This window comes from Callospermophilus lateralis, chromosome 4 (genome assembly GCF_048772815.1).
Source record: "Callospermophilus lateralis isolate mCalLat2 chromosome 4, mCalLat2.hap1, whole genome shotgun sequence".
Lineage (NCBI taxonomy): Eukaryota > Metazoa > Chordata > Mammalia > Rodentia > Sciuridae > Callospermophilus > Callospermophilus lateralis.
The window spans coordinates 119,068,892-119,086,246 of record NC_135308.1 but is presented as its reverse complement, the minus strand read 5'-3'; positions in this window follow the sequence as shown (position 1 = coordinate 119,086,246).

The window sequence follows — 17,355 nt, the reverse complement described above, 5'->3', positions numbered from 1 at the left end:
GGAAACAGGAGACTGAAGCCAGGGCAGGGTGGAGGAGTATCTGGGGGGAGGCGGGGGCTTCTGTAATGTGGGGTGCTGAGTTCATACTTGGCAGAGAGTGATGAATTTTCTGGCAGGCTAATGAATAATGGAATCTGAGAGCTAGAAGTGCTCTTAAGAGCTGTTGTAGCCCAGCTCCTCATTTTATAAGTAAAAAGACTGAAGCTTATTCAATTATTGGGAAAATACAATATGATTCTTCCCGTTCCACTGCTCTACCAACTCTTCCAATGGCTTGAATTGTTTTTATAAGTCAGGGCAAAATGAACAACAAACATGGCATTAATGCATTTATTATGTGTGTGTGTAACGTACATACATATGAGCCATTTCATATGCAGCATAATGTAAAAGAGCCATCTTCAGCAATCTAAATAGATATAGGAAATTATTTTCAGGTCATGGGATGGGGCATTTTTATTTCTTATCCCTCTCAACCTTACAGGAACTTTGACTTGGAATCATTAGCATTGCCTGGCTGTTGCCCAAATAAGAAATCTGACCCTATTGGCAGCACTAAATTGGTCAGATAACTAAAAGTACAGGTAGCCAAATTTGCCTTAAGTGAAACCAGAACCAGAAGTCTCTCTGATTAGCTGTCAGCAGCAAAAGAGAGAAAAGGTGAAATGATAAAATAGCAGAACCCTGCTACCATTAACAAGTGAAGGGACGCCAGGTACAGTGGCACACACCTGTGCCACTCAGGAGCTTGACTGACACTCTGTGTCAGGAGGATGACATAGCAGTAGATGTTGCCTAATGCAGTGGACCACGGAAGGCTTCCCTGAGGGAGTGGTTTTTAATGGGAATGTAACAAGAGGATTTGGCCAGGCAATAGAACATTCTGTGAAGGAAGAACCACATGTAGGGAAGCCTAAGTCTATCTAAATCCCATCCATCCTGTAAGTCTCACTCAATTTGCAATTTCTCGTCAAGTGGTTTCTGACCTCTGGAGTCTATTATGACAAACTTCTCCCTCTTCTGATCTCACTGACATTGTATTCTTTACCACTTCTCTTAACCCTTTGTCATCATTGGTCTGATAACTCGCTTAGTTGTATGCTTTTCCTCTCACCTGGGTTATATCAGAACAGAACCATGTTTTAAATGTCTTACCATCTCCACAAGCATTTATTTCTGGAGAAACTCAATAAATATTAAATGTATGCATGCATGAATGAATGAGTGACTAATCTTAGTTCAGGAAGCATGCATGGCCATTCAGTGAGCCTCCGCCTCCAAAGAGGCCACTGTGGCAGTACGCAAGATACACTATTATTGACCTTTGCAAAAGTAAAAGATTCACTGGCTAGTCATCTTACTTATGTAGACTCCAGCCCCCAACTCTCCCAAAGAATCATGAGAAATGGATGAGTGGCTTGAAAGAGCTGGTTATATTCCTGGTATCACCTAATAGGTAATAGATTATATAAACTATTCTCAAGAAAAGCTTGAAATGGAATGTGTGGAATTCTGTTGGATGTTATATGGTCTCAGTCAAACAGAAACCGCCTTAACTCACCACCAGGCAGAAGGATTCTTCAGTAGAAACCTGCCAAAAGATGATAGGCCAGTGGACTCCCTAACAGCTTTCCCACCAACCAAAATGGTCATCCAAAATAAGCCAGCTCCTGGTCTTGTTGAAAAGCTATAGGCAGAAATGGTGTGCAAAATTTCCAAGACTGTTCTTAAAGGGACAAAATACGCTCTTCTTTTTCCATTCATATTTTTCTGATAAGAATGCAATGGTTGGAGCTCCAGTATCTACATTTAATTATACAGCAACAGGAATTGAAACTGCAAGGATTAGAATAACAGATGGAGAAAGTGAGAAAGCCAACACCGTGGCGACTCTTTACCATCCTGAACTGCCACCTACAAACTCTTCCGTGAGATAGTTTCCTCATTGTTGCTATAAGTCTCTGTTACCTTCATATGCACCTGATATTGACCAATATAATTGCTTAAAACTGAAATCTATCGAAAAGTCTCTGGGCCACTTTCTTCATTGCATTAGCAATCTTGATCAACCATTCATCTGGAACCTGTACAGAAAATCTGTCCTCTTCTTCTCTTACAGTACACAATGCTGGAGTTTTGTTATTTCAGCAATATCCCTCCCGCTGCCTTTCACTCTAATACTCTAGTCAGTTAGTTGCATTAGATGTATAGTTCCTAAAATCTGATATCTCTTTATGCCTATCAGGTGCATAAAAATGAAGTCAGAATGTCAATTATTGGCAGAATTGCAAACAAAAGTGTACTCTTCTATATATCCAGTGGAAATGTGATATGTTGCTATCTTCTTAAGAGCCATTTACTAATAGCTAGATAATTTTAAAATGCCTCTGTTTTTCTACCCATCTATCCACTTCTAAGAAGTAAAATCAATATTAATGATGGATATATGTGTAGAGATATTTATTTCATTTTCCCCATAGGAAGGAAATATTTCTAATATAAATGGATAAGTATATTTGACATCCATCAACATATTGTTGGTATTTTAAACTATAGGACTGGATGAAGTCACCTAGGAAATGAGAAAGAAAGAGGAGATATTTGAGGACTGAGCCCTAGAACTTTCCAAGACTTAAGGATTGGGAAATGAAGCAAGATATAGCCAAAAGAAATAAGAAGCAATGGCCACTGAGATGGGTGGAGAACAAGGACTCTGGTTTCCCAGCCACCCAAGAGAAGAGTTTCAAGAAGAATGGAGTGACTAACAGTGCTAGATTTTGCCAAGAGGCTAAGTAAGGTCAAGGCTACATGGAAACCACTGAGATGTGGCAAAAGCAGTAGCATTGAATGGGTGGGGACAATGGCTGGCCTGAGTGGGTTCAAGAATGAATGGAAGGTGAGGAAGTAAAGAAAGAGAGCATAGATAACCAGATTTTTGTCAAAATAAAAATGGGTCAATTGATTAAAAGAAGAGAATTTGTTCAGATGCAAGGCAATCCTTTTATTTTATTTTTTTTAAGAATGATATAGCACAGTAAAAAAAAAAAAAATAGGTGATCCAAGAGATGGGGCAATTATATGGTCAAGTAACTGAATGAGTAGCCCCATAGAGGGAAAAGCTTCAGATGGGAGCCAGGATAGTGCACTCACTAGGACCCAAGGGAAGGCAGAATGTATGAGCACCAATGTGGGTGTGATGGCACATTTGGTGGTAGAAAGGAACGAAATTCTCCTCTGATTGCTTTGGTCAATGTCCAGCTGACCTACAGATATGCAGACAAGTCTGGTTGAAACCACAACTGCCAATCTTAAATCATAAGCCTATAGCTGCATGAACTATGTATATACTTATTGTGTTAAGTCACTAAATTTTGGATGATGTCTTACATAACATGGTGGCAATAGATAACAGATGAAAGGAATGTTCCAAATCTATTGGTACATGTAGAGCTGTCTCCGTTTTTTAAATGACTACCTGTAGCATTGTACTATATGTATCATATTCTATTTTACTGTTTTCTTATGAATGTTTACTTTTCAATTGCCAATACAAGCACTTCAAGGAATATCTTCCTACATATGTCTTTGCATACACATGTGGAACTGAATAATAAACTCCTAGAGGAGGAATTTCTGAGTCCAAGTGAATATACAATAGTAATTTTAATAAATAAGGGCAAATTGACCTCTATAAGCAAATGTATCAATTTACATACTTTCCAATAATTTATGAGTGCCTATTTACACTCATCTTCATGTTACTAATGTTTTTACCAATATAGTAGGGAAAAATGTAAATTACTGTAGACATCGTCTTTATTCCTCTTATTATATGGTTCTTGAATGAATACAGCATTCATTATGGTTTGGATATGAAGTGTCCTCTCAAAGGAAACATGATACCAATGTAGCAATATTTAAAGGTGAAATGATCGTATTATAAGAGCTGTAACCTCATCAGTGGATTAATGCATTTATGGATTGATAATCTGAATGGATTACTGGGTGCTCACCATAGGCAGGTAGGGACATAAATGGAGGAAGTAGGTCACTGGGATAATGCATTTGGGGATTATATTCATATTCTCTCTCTCTCTCTCCTATCCCCCCCTCCACCGTCCTTCCCTGCTGCCAGGAGTTTCTCTCTCTCTCTCTCTCTCTCTCTCTCTCTCTCTCTCTCTCCTCCCCCCTCTCTCTCTCCTCCTATGCACCCTCCTCTGCCACCATCCTTCCCAGCTGCCAGGAGCTGAGCAACTTTCCACGCCCCCCCTTCCACCATGATGTTCTGCCTTACCTCAGACCCAAAGCAATGCAATTGGCTGGCCATGATTTGAGCCAGCAAAACAATAAGCTGGAATAAAGTTTTCCTTCTCTAAGTTGTTCTTGTCAGGCATTTTGGTCACAGTGACAAAGAGCTGACTAGCACACAATCCCTCTCTGGTTTCTACTGACTGCAGGGCAACTATTTCACCCTTATCAACCCCGCCTCAAAAGGCACAGAGAGCTTCTTACCTCACACGGTTTTCCCAGCGGTTCTACATTGCCAGTGCCTTTCATTTGCCAGTAGGTATCCCACTAAATTTCAGCAAGTTATGACCAATATAAGACAACATTCCGCATGTTTGCAGATAAATGAGTTATGCTTGAGATCACTCATTATAAATGGAAATGGTTAAGGATAATTGGAAGAAACTTAAAAAGAAGATGGAAATTAAAAAGAAAAAGTTAAAGATGGGACAAAAAAGAATTTCTGAAGTCCCTTTGATTTCTACAACATTTATAATTTTGACCTCTCAAAGGAATTTGTAGGTTAATTATAATTTATTTCAAAATACTTCAGCATAGAGAGTATAATAAGCTTGTGAACAGTAGTTTTCATCTTAGAGCTGATAAAAAAATTAAAAACTATTAAGATAATGGGAAAAGAACTAAACAAATATAAAAGGGGCCATGGCTGCATGTAGTGGGATGATACTATTTTTGAAGATAGAAATTAGGGGCTTTTATACTTTCTCTATCTGTATAATATTGTATCAAACATGTATTCAAGATATTTATATAATTAGTATGCTTTGCGATTTCAAATTGTGAAATGACCGAAGTTCATTTATGAGTAAGTGTAAGTAATTTCACCTTAACTCAAGTGGAAAATTGTCATGTTGGAAGTATCTTTAATTTTGCCATAGATTCTCAACTTTATTACTTTGTACTCAAAGGGCAATTAGCTTGGATTGTGGTTCTGTTATTTAAGCATTTTTCTTTTGTATATCTCACCAGATTGCATTTAGAATAATAATTCTCTCTGAAGTCAATACATCTTTGGGGGAAAAAAAAGTGTAGATGACTGAAGAGACTTGAGATGGAGTCCCACTAAGGACAAAATACAGAAGCCTAAGGCAGCCTTTTATCTTCTCCATTAAATGGGCATTCTAAGTGGCTCAAGAGAGTCAACCTTTTTGTAATGGATATGATTTCCTGGATGACTCAAGAAAACATAAGGTCTTTAAGCTCTGAGTTGAAATCCTTGAATAAAGCACTAACTTGAAAAGATATATTTAAATGCAGCTGTTCATTGTCTTTTCAATTCTATCACTTTCCCACTTAATGTGTTTTTTTTTTCTTTCATACATAATAAGCCTTAGTTATAAGGAAAGGAGACTGGCAGGAGAGACAACTAAGCCATTCAGGGTTTCTAGTGGTCTCATCAGATAATCACAAAACATTGGTGCCATTCAGAGTGCATAGTCTGTAGGAAAAATAAAGAATAAGGACATGGCCCAGGCTCAGAGACTGGGCCTGTGCTGAGATTCTGCCACAATCTTTTTGACCAATTCACTCAAACAATTGTTTTCTTCTTTCTCAAGTCAACCAGTTAATTGACTAAATTGAAAAACAAGTGGTTGTTCTGATTCAGGCTGTATCCCAATGTTAAAATTGAAGTTTGCATTTTACCATAGCTAAGTTCAATTCACTACTAAATTGAGATGCAGTGTGAGATACAAAGAAGTTACAAATTATGTTCTAAAGTCAGTAAATCAACATCAACTTATTTTGTGGCCTTAGAAATATACCAGAGATGTGCAAAAATAGTGTTAGTAGATGCTTTTCATTGGAAAAATCCAGGCAGCCAGTGACCTGTGGTTTTTCTTGTTTGTTTCACCATCTTTTTTATTGTGATGATATATTGTCCTAAAAGAAGTTGGTTCTCATCTATTTCTTTTTGTTCACATTGCCCAGAAGTGTTGCCAACAGTGCTTATATCCCTATACCATTTTAGGTGACCCATCATCTTGCCTCATCTCTACATCTGTCAAAGAACTAAAGTCTTTAATGACACTTCAAAGTAAGATGGGAGCAAGTATTCACCTGGGAAACCTAAGTTTGTCTCAGCTTCCCATAATGTTGCATGGACTCCTATTCCCCATTCTTTTCTCTATTACAAAACTGTAACAAGTTTGCTAAGTTACCCACATTTCTAAGCAAAGAGGTGTCATACTACTTCAGAATGGTTGATTGATGGCAGAGTCTTGGTTAGCCATATCCAGGATTAGTGGAAATAGAGTAGTACTTGACAAGCAATGTCTGACAGTTGTGCTGCTCAGGTATTTTCCTTATTTCCTGGTTTCAAGGTACAATCAGGCCCTATCAACTGGTTGAATAAGTGCTCCAGAAAGTGCACTAATCAGGACATCTTTTTATAGGTTCATTGGCACACAATGCTCACATGAGTGCTCAGGGGTTTCCCCACCCTCAGGGATCAGAGAAAACTTTTTCACATAATGATTTTTATAGCCTATGCATTAGCAGATACATAAAAGGCACTCTAACCAGAACTCTACAGCAACAATAGGTATATAATGACAAAGCCAAGTCAGAGAGGCTGAAGGATCAGAGTGTAGATTTCAAATTTAATTCTCCCTCATTCCCAATAGTGGTTCTGGTGCCATGCTTGACATTTGGGAGGTCATGAGGCTAGGGAATTTCTGCAGTGATGGAAAGCTCAAGTATGACCCCAGCATCTGGGAGATAGTCACTCATTGGCTCTGTCTTTGTGCTACCTCTAGCAAGCCCCAACAAGCTCTTGATTCTAGAAAGCCTACCACTATGAGTAGGTTTCTGGAAAACTTTATGGACATTATTCATCCTCTTACACAGTAGATTCCTTCCAAGTAACTTCACTAGTTTCATTCAGGTATTTCTTTTTAATGGAAGTATTTTGCTTATGCTGTTAATAGCATGACAGCAACTTTCACACATTCATGCACACATTCTTGCAGATGATTGCACATTCGCTTTTGCTGTGGTCTGAAGAGTTGTATGAATTTTCCCCTTCACCATTGGAGTGGGTATGATTACAGTGTATGTGGAGGACCTGAATCATCCCACATAGGGGATTGTGTGATTAGGGACAATTGAACATCTCTGTCTTCATTTATAGAAAAAACAGCAGGGGATGATGATTCTCCCTACTCTATCTACTTTGCAGAATTTTTACAAAAATCAAATAAGAAATGCTCATGCAATTTCTTGGTAAAGTATAAACTGCTACGTGAGTATTGTTTTATTATTGCTAACCTTTTGCAAATCTGGTCACTCCACTGTAAGGTGCTAATTATACTATAAGGAAATCTGTCCCTTATGCCACCTTCCAAAAAATGACAGCCTTTAGGCAATGGCAATTTCATGTAATTCTCACTTATTTGAGATCTTCTTCCTCATTCCAAAGAATTCTGCCTGACTTCTTGGCATTAATCATTAATACAGCTCAGCTCAACTCAACTGGGACCATCTTCCACGGCCAAACACCATCACCATCATCACTGTGCCTTCCACATCACTCAGAGATTTCTATCTGGGTCATCCATAAACTTCTTTCCATGAAAGTCTCAGATCCCTTCCCATCTACTGCATTTAAAGTTTTTTTTTTTTAAGAAAAATTACCTCCAATGTAGGGACTCATGTTTAGACAGGTATGTATTTGTATTCCAGCTTAAACTCTTCCAATGCTACATCTATTTCCCTCATGAATCTTAAGGACTATTTAGTGCTCAGGCAATGATCAATTGCATCTAATCTATGCCATGCTGCTTGAGACCGTTGCCTTAAAAATCTCCTCCATGATAATTTAGGAGATGATACTGAACTAAAATTTCAAATATTATGCCAAGTAATTAATTCATAGTTTTAATATAGAGGTTTTAACTCAAGTTTTAATATAGAAGTTTTTATCAGTTGTGGGGATCTGGGTTGTGAAAATACCCATACTAGAAGAATTCACAATTGAGAAATAAAAGATCTTATAGAAAAACAAAAACAGAATTAGTACAACTAGGGATTATACTAACTTTAAAAGTTTGTTTATAAGTACATTTCTATTATATGATCCAGAAGTTCCACTTGGATATGGATATTCAAAATAATTAAAATCAGGATCTGGAAGACATATTTGCACTCCTATGTTCATTGCAACACTATTCACAATAGCTAAGTTGTGGAAACAACTTAAGTGTCCATCTGAAGGTTAGTAAAATATGCACTATGCTTACAATAACTATTGTTCAGCCTTAAAAAAGAAGGCAATGCTAAAATATGGATGAAGTTTGAGGACATTTTGCTAAGTGAAATAGGACACACAAAAAGACATGTGCATGATGCTCATGTTAGGCAACATGGGAGTGTTCAATGTGAAAGGATAAGGTTATGAGAGCTGTAACCCAATCAATGGATTAATCTATTTGATGGATTAATAATTTGAACAGATTATTGGGTGATAACTATAGGCAGGTGGGGGCATGAATGGAGGAAGTAGGTCACTGGGATCCTGTCTTTGGGGATTGTATTTTGTCTCTGGCTTTTCTTCTGCTGCCCCCCCCCCATCCCCTTCCTAGGGCCATGAGCTGAGCATCTTTCCTCTGTCATTCCCTTTTGTCATGATGGTCTATATCAGGTACAGAGCAATGGGGTTTGTCAACCATGGACTGACACCTCTTAAACCATGAGCTCAAAATTATCTTTTGCTTCTCTGAGTTGTTATTGTCAGGTATTTTGGTCACAGTGATAAAAAGCTGACTAATGCAGAAATAGGTCCCAAGAAATGGAGTTGTTCCTGTGACTAACCTGACCATGTGGTTCAGTAGCCTTGGGAACTTGTTTACTGAAGGAGTTAAGAAAAGTTTGGAGATGCACAAAGAGAAGTCAAATGTATGATATGTCAAGATCATTGTATTGTCATGAGCAATTAATAAAAAAAAGAAATAAAAATAAAGAAATTTTAATTAGAAAAAAAAAGACAGAAGTCTTATAACGCTGTTATTGAAGCTTAATGGGTGATTCTGGTGGAAGCTCAAAAGACCAGGATACCAATAGGTATCCGGACAGTAAATACTGTGTTGATGAGATTTCACAGAAGGACAAGGACTCTATTAGAAATTGGGCTACAGGCATTCATGTTATATTTTGGCAAAGAACTTTTATACATTTTTCCCACGTCCTGAGATTGTATGAGGCTAAATTTAGAAGTGATGAACTAATTAATCTGATAGAGAAAATTTCAAGGCAGCAGAATATTCAATCAGTGGCATACTATTACTGGTGACTTTTGGTCAAGTTTACTCATAATCAGGAGCATAGAGCAGAGAAGATAGGTTTTTAAAACTTGCAGTTAAGCTTAGAAATACATGTATAAAACTAGGGACAAGAAAAATGTGGTTGCTGAAGAGATACCTCTTCTAAAGAAAAGCTAAGTGCTTTGCATGGTTAACAACAGGAAAGATGACTAGATGGAATCTTGGGAATCAACAAATACACACACCTATCACAAGCTTGAGAGTAGAAAAGCGAAAACTTCTTTCAAATACCATGGGGCACTCTGATTGCACAGAGGTGCCTGGGAAGTTGTTTCTCCAGGATTTGATTTACTGTTCTTCACTGCCCAGGCACTCAGAAGCTGCCAGAGCTGTGGTCTAAAAGAGCCCAACTACCGCTCCAGGTGGTTGCAGACTTTGGCATTGTCTATGTGATACTGATTCTTCAAGAATACAGGATGATTGAGTTAAGATGATCAGGGATGATTCTGCCAAGATTTCAAAGAAAGTCCTGGGAGGCTAGGCAAAGCTTATCAGGGTTAGAATCCCTGTGGATTCTAACCTGAGAGGGCAATGTGAGAAGCAGTGGGGTGGGGAGCTATAGCTGCAGTGGAGACCACTAGGATTGAGAGATGCCAGTAATGTAGGCATGACTCTCAAAGAGCGTGAGATGGCCTACGTTGCAGTGAGTTTCTGACAATTAACTGAACCATCCCTCCATCAACCTATTTCTCTTGCATCCTTAATTAATTGCAGCTTTGTAGATAACATTGGGTCTTTCCTGTATTCTGTGCTTCCAATCACCCTATGACAAAACTAACACCTCACTCCAGTCACTTATTATAATTCCATTTCGGAAATCTGTTTGATGTCACTTCTCCTGAAGTTACATTATTAATTTCTTTAATCAACCTCAATATTTTCAATGTCTTAGCAAGTTTTGAGACAACTATGCTTGCATCTGCAATTTCATAACCAAGTTTCTTACTAGTCCTCATCTGATCTAGTCTCAATTCATTAGTGAAGTCTATTATATTAACTACTTGTATGTTTATTTTCTTTTTCAACATATCTAAAGCTGGAGACATTAGTCATCAAAAGAATATTCTTAAGTCTGTCAGACCAACTCCCTGACAAATTAGGATAAAGCTAGTTTCCTAATGAATCTTCTCTAGAGTATCTACCACTGAAATAAAATAAAAATCAGTCTAAAAACCTCAGAGTGCAAAAGGTATAGTTTTAGAGATGTGCCTTCCTCAGGCAAGGAAATACAGATTAGCCATCTTGGACTTCCATAACAAAATACCACAGACGAGTGGCTTAAACAACAACATTTATTTCCTTACAGTTTCAGAGCCTAGAAAGCCAAGGTCAAGGGGTATGAACATTGTTTGATTCTGATGAGGGCTCTTTTCCTGGCTTACAGTACATACCTTCATGCTGTGCCTTCTTATGGGGGGGGGGGGAGAGAGAGAGAGAGAGAGAGAGAGAGAAGGGAAGAGAGAGTGCACACATGATGAAGCAAGTTTTCTAGTGTCTTTTCTTATAAGGCACAAATTCCATTATGAGGACCCCACCTTTATGACCTCCTCTAACTCCAATCATTTCCCTCAATCCCCATCTCAACTCAAAGTTTCAACAGATAAACTAGTGGGGGAGTTGGAACACAATTCAGTCCATAACACCACCCAAAGAGCAGATTATGCAAATTCCCAAGAGTACAACAGGGATTCTCATAGGCTTTCCACATCAAACCAAGAATGTTATACTGCATATAGTAGTTGTTCAATAAATGCTTGTTGAATGAGCTGAAAATATATTGATCACTAGAGGTGTTTCCCCAACACTTCGATGTCACATAGTAAGGATTCAGTATGCATTTGTCAAACAAATATTTATTTATTTATTTATTTATTTATTTATTTCACTACTGGGAATTGAACACAAAGCCTCATGTATGCTTAGCAAGTACTTTACCATTTGGCTACATGCCCACCCCAAATGAATCATTTTCAAATAAATACCTTGTATCCATATTGGAGACACACCTCTGAATTTTATTCCATTAGTTGAACAGGAGATCTTAACTTCCTGGTATCAAAATTACTTATTGCTCCTTTTCTCTCTACCATAGGTTCAGATTTCCTCTGTAGCCCCCTTGTAGGTTATCTGCTCCTGCAAGAAAAGAGTGGAGTGGAGAGGTCTTTGGTCAAGTCAGGGCTGGGCTCTAGTCCCAAAGCAGCCATTTCATATTTGAGTGAAGCTATGAAAATCACTGAATTTCCCTGATCTTAATTAAGCTGGGGAAAAAATATCTTCAGAGGAAAACACTGTGTGTTAAGTGATTTTCAACACAATTATATTTCACCAGTTTAGAGTAACATCTCAATTAATGCCCATTCTCCTCCAACAGTGGGCAATATCCATTTTCAATAAATCCTGCCCCCCGACCCCCGTGGGAATTACCTCTAACATTGGGTTCAGTCTTGGTGACACACTAATGCCAATACTATACCCTCTGAAAGAGGTCCCTGATGACTCCTCCAGATCCTTCTCACTACCTTACACATCCACAGGGCTGGCAGGTGCCCCAGATCAGTCAAGCAGGCACTCCCTTGGGACTCTGTCTATTGAATAGAATGACAAAAGAAACTGCTGACTTGCATTCATTCCAACAGAGGACTTTAACAAACAGGTCATTTTTGTCCTGGTTTTGGTCTTATTTCCCATTCTGATTCTCTGGTCTTCCTTTCAATTATGTGAACTCTTCAATATCCTTTTAATACATTTCCTTTCTGATTAAGTTAGCCAGAGTCAAATTCTTTAGCTCACAACCACATATGCTATCTGAGCATGTTCTTCCACCTGTTCCTTCTGTTAATACACCCCCGAATTAGAGCGTTCTATCCTACTCAATACTGACAACACATACACATAGTTAGGGACCAGGAGAGTTATATTTCTTTTCTAGATGGTATGTAGTCATCCCTCTATATTTGCAGGGAACTGGATCCAGGACACCACCCACACATGTCTGATTACCAAATTCTGCAGTACTGGAGTCCCTCATGCAAAATGACTAATTTGCATATAATGTACGCACATCTGCCTCATTCAAATCATCTCTGGATTATTTATAATACCTAATACAATGTAAATGTTATGTAAATAGTCATTATACTATTATTCATGGAATATTAAAGAGAAAAAAGTCTGTACATATTCAGTATACATACAATTCTTTTCCTGAATATTTTGATCTGTTGCTAGTTGAATCAGTGGATGTAGAACCCACACACGGAGAGCTGACTATACTCAATTATGGTCTGATGACTTAAAAGGGATATTTACAAATGGAATGTGTTTATAGGAGCAATAAACAATTATAAAATCATATTATACAAGGAGGGAGTGAAGGAAATTGGAGCTAGTGGCATAGAAGAGAGAGAATGCATAAAACATACGTGTGTAAACTCCTTAATCATCTAATCAACTCTGCATAGTTCCACATGACAGACTTAGGTCAAGTGCATAGAAGATAAAATTAGGAAGGCTTCAGTTCAATTTAAGAAGAATAAAATGCTATGAATTAGAGCTGCTTTACCCACCCTCATGACTGAAATTACAAAGAATAATCATAGAAAATATTCAAGCAGAATTGGGTATCTACCTTAGATATACATAAAGGAAGAAAGTGGGATCAGCATCATTTAAAACCTACATTCTCAATAGAATTTCTGTAATTCCTTTTGCCTCCCTTAAATAAAATAAAAAGCATAACATTTGTGTGTGTTGGGGGGGGATAAAAGCAACCAAATGAGAAAGGAAGTAATATTTTAGGGAACAACACAGGTCCTAAATTTTCCTCCCTATCCCCACCCCTAATTTGGGAAGTGTAAACAGAAAGTTGAGTATAATCTTCATAAAACTATATAGAGGCCCAAGTCCCTTTCCCTAATCATGTATAGACATACCACACACCTCTTCAGAGGTTTAATATTATAATTATTTTATTTTTAACTTTTATTGACCAGGTTGAGAACTCAGAAGTAGGAAGATTATAAGTTGTATATAGTTAAACATGGATTTAACAGAATGGAAGACCAAAGGAAAGAACATTTAGAGAACAAAAGACCCAGGAGGGAGAGTGCTTGCTTATCAACTGATGGCCATCCCCGCCAAGCCACTCCACTGGAAAACACAGAAGTCTTCCTCACTCATAGTTCTGCTTTTCTTTTCCCTCTACTGGCCCAGGGAATTATGGGAATGGCAGTGAGGGGAGGGGATGGAGACAGAAGGAACACATAAGACAGATCATAGAAGCGGAGGTTCCAAAGTTCCATCCTGAACTGGGTAAAGGATCTGCTCACAAATATGGCATTAAACCCCACAGAGGTAGAAAGAGCTCTAGTGGAGAACCTAAACAAAATTAGGAAGGACAAAAAAAATCCAGAATCACCAGCCATGACCGCTGAATCATCCATTCCCTGCGGCCCTAGGATGCAGATAACAAAATACACTCCAGATACAAACCTAGCACACAGGCCTTGATAAAGCCAACTTCAAGGGAAAGGGAGAAGGGCGAAGAAAGAGGATGGCCTACAGGAAACAATATTACAGGGTTTTTTGTTTTTTTTTTGAAAAAAAACAAAGAATATCAATGGTAGATAAAGAATTCACTCTGGGAGAAAACATGACTCAACTGATTTGGGTATAATTCCCCATTATGAAAGCACTTCATTAGAAATTCTTAACCATGTGCCATATACAGTGGGAAGTATTTTACATACATTAATACATATAATCTTCACAGCAACTCTATAAAGTAAAAATTACTGTTTCCTCGTTTTATGGATGAAGGAAGCTGAGGTTCAGAATAGATAAGTAACCTGCCAAGGGCCACAGAGCTCTGAAGGAGCAAAGCCAGCATTTGAACCCCATAGATGGACTTCAGCCAGGATAATATTCTGTGTCTCACCTGGACTTCAATGAAAAGCCATGATCAAACACCTCAGGGTGAGTGTTAGCTTCTTTCAAAGAACCATGAATCAACAGAGTCCGTTTCATCACCAAGTCAAGAGGCCAAGTAGATGTTGCACCACTTCCCATTATGGAATGCCTTGGAAGGATCTCTTGCTCAGAGAGCTAGGCAATTATGCAAGACAAAAAGACTTTTAATAAAAGCGTCCTCATAGAGAAGCTGTAAAATCTAAGATCACTCAGCTAGTAAATTTTGGAACTAGAACTCAAATCTGGCTCCAATTTCTCTGTGCTTAATAATGCACTGGAAACATAAGGGCATTGATTATAGACTTGGACACAAAAGAGTTAGGAACATAGATGAAAAAGAAACTTAAATAAGCACAATGAATGCAAAGGAAAAAGAAATGTATAAAGTAAATCAAAAGGCAACCGGATGGGAAGACAATTACATTCCAACTCAAGTATAACTGGGGTCATTGAAGATGGCAATTCAATTCATAGAACAGATACAAAAAGATAAAATAGAATAAAAATTTTCTAAGATCAAGGGGAGATATATGCAAACTAAAAGTACATACATTTGGGGAAATGTTGGTGCAGAATATCGACATGAAATGTTATCATGGTAAAGTTTCTGAGCATCAAATATAAATTCAGGTGTAAATTTTTTTAGAAACAGATGCATAAATAAGAAGTCTCTAAAACATGTAGAAAAAAAAATGGTTGAGACTGTCGATACCACAACTGTCCACTACACATTGTATACTTCTTATGGTCCATTTCAATAAAATTGGCAGCAACCTCTAACCCCTAACTCCAACCACTGCTGTCATGCCCATTTCTTTGCAGGCCAGGTCAAATATTATGTTGTTTGAGTTAACATTTTGATAAATATTGATAAGTTGCTCTTCCAAGAAGTTTTAAAAATTTACACTATGCCTGAGATACATGGATTCCTATATTCCCCCGTTTTCAACAGTGTATCAGTGTATAGTTGAGAATGTCAATACCATAACTGTCAACATCAAGACAGTCCAGCAAGGTCTGAAAGTTCTAAGGGAGATATGCATCAAAATCATACTTTTAAAATTCAAAGTAATTCAAACAATAAAGCATATATTTTAAAATAAGCCTCCCCCTTTATCTATCTCAGTCTCCCTTCAAAAGAAGAAATACTGGTTATCAGGAAACTCTGGAATTTTACAGAAATATTTCATACATAGGCAGGCAGCTACATTTTCTCTTCCCTGAAATCAGAGATAAGAAAAAACCTCTTTGTAGATAATTTGTGTATGTGATCCCAGGGAATTTTGCCAAACAAAGATAAAGGATAGGACACACTTTAAGAGACTGAGCAATCATCCAAAAAAAGGTCTCATAAAATGTGTCTCTGAAGTGTGCACCTGGGGTGAAGTGGGAAGCATTTAGTTGTCAGCTCCTGTTCTCCACTGGTTAAGAGTAGCCTCCCAGGCAATGTCTCTGCACTTCTAGGTAGCATGCACATGAGTCTTAAATGGATATCTGTGAGTATCTTTCTCTCTATATATAGCTTCAGAGAAGCCCTGGGGCAGCATTATGAACTGGATGTTTGCATCCCTCCAAAATGTGTATATTGAGACCCCAACTCCCCTGATCTGATGGTATCTGGAAGTAGAGCCTTTGATGATTAACTTCTGACTGGGTTATGAGAGTGAGCCCCTGAAGATGGGGTCAGTGTCTTGACAAAGGGAGGGGACTGAAGCTCACTCTCTCTGCCATTTGAAGACACAGAGAAGGCAGCCTTCTGAAATCTGGGAGAAGAGCCCTTACCAGGAACAGAGTTGATCAGCACCTGAATCTTGGATTCCCAGCTTCCAGAATTGTCTATTGTCTAAGCCATCCAGCCTATGGTACTTGTTATGGTAGCATGAACTGATTAACACAAGCAGGAGGCAAATGGTACGCAGCTTGGCCCTAGGGGAAGCACTGTCCAGGACACTGATGTGAAGCTCATCGAAGCCTGCAGAGAAATTGGCATCACAGCAGTGGTTGGATTAGGGGTTAGGCGTTGCTGCCAATGGTATTGAAATGGAGCTTAGGAGGTATGCAATGCCTAGGTGCAATAACTCCACTATCTCACATTCTCCCCACAAGCCATGACAGCCTACTCACACTGTTCTATACTCAGTTCTAATAATTAGCTATCTATCTTGTGGACTCTGCCACATAGGCATAAGCATTACTCATTTTAATTACCATATAGCTTTCCACCATACGAATGTACCATAATTAATTGAACTGATGAATATTGAAATTGTTCAGACTATAAAGACTGCTTCAGGAAACACACACACACACACACACACACACACACACACACACACATATCCCCCCCCCCTCTCTCTCTTTCTCTCTCTCTCTCTCTCTCTCTCTCTCTCTCTCTCTATCTTACTTTATCTCAGGTATGCATTCAATGTATCAGAGGAAACAATTCCTACAAGTCAGGTCAAAGGTTATATTGTATGGGGGGTTGGGGTTGTGACAGTGGTAGAGTGCTTGTCTAGCATGTGTGAGGCACTGGGTTCAATTCTCGGAACCACATATAAATAAATAAAATAAAGGTCCACTGACAACTAAAAAAAAAGACTATGTTGCTATGTTGTATGAGTTAACATTTTGATAAATATTGATAAGTTGCTCTTCCAAGATGTTTTTCAATTTACACTGTCCTCCACATGCCCGAAGTACATGGATTCCTGTATTCCCACATTTTCAACAGTGTATTTTCATATTTTGTTTATTTTTGCCA